This window comes from Triticum aestivum, chromosome 4D (assembly GCF_018294505.1).
Source record: "Triticum aestivum cultivar Chinese Spring chromosome 4D, IWGSC CS RefSeq v2.1, whole genome shotgun sequence".
Lineage (NCBI taxonomy): Eukaryota > Viridiplantae > Streptophyta > Magnoliopsida > Poales > Poaceae > Triticum > Triticum aestivum.
Genome location: NC_057805.1, coordinates 512018780 through 512019619, shown reverse-complemented (window position 1 = coordinate 512019619; position 840 = coordinate 512018780).

Here is an 840-nt window from a genome sequence, read left to right as displayed (position 1 = left end):
TAATCGAGATGGCAGAAGTATATATTTACTACATAATCTTGCTATGATGAATATATGAAACCATTTTTCATCCTCAAAATCGAATTATGTGCCTCTTTTCTGAAGCGTAAAGCCTTTTTACCTCTCCAACATGTCATAACATCATAAAACTATCAAGATCGTGAACCTCCTAGATGAGATGTGTTCCACAAGAACTAAGTCCGCAACCTCGCTGTGTTTTATATTGTTTTATATGGAGTTTAGATTTTTCTTAGCCAATGTTTTGACTGTTGATCCCATGTAATATATTCTCTTCAGCGCTGCTTATGCACTCAGAACATTACATCAATCTTTTGGAAACTCACTCATTTGTCCTTCTTTTCTCTGAACCCGAGCTATAAAGGAGCAATTTGAAAAGGTCATGCAGCTCCAGCCAGTAGAATGATCACGAGTCAAGCCCTCAAAGCATTGCTGGAGGAACTGCTCTTCGATCTGAAAAAGGTCGTCAGGCCGTGCTGAGGAGACCTGAGGTCGTGTGTGGGCATGTGCAAGGAGATGCCACTGAAATTGGAAAAGCAATAGCCATAGCTATTCCTCAATTTTATGTGAGATCACTGTATCTTTAATTCTTGACAGTAGTATATGTAAATGACTGAGTATCTGACATACACAGTACTTGTGAAAACACAATTACCTTCCCTCAGTCATTTGTTTTTCTTTTGCCACTCCAATTTTTGACAATATCGCTTTTTGTCATTAGAGTAACGTCTACATTCACTATATTATTAGATGATGGATTACAAATTTTGGCATGACCTATTTGAAAATCTAACATCACATAATTACACAATATTTTGTCCA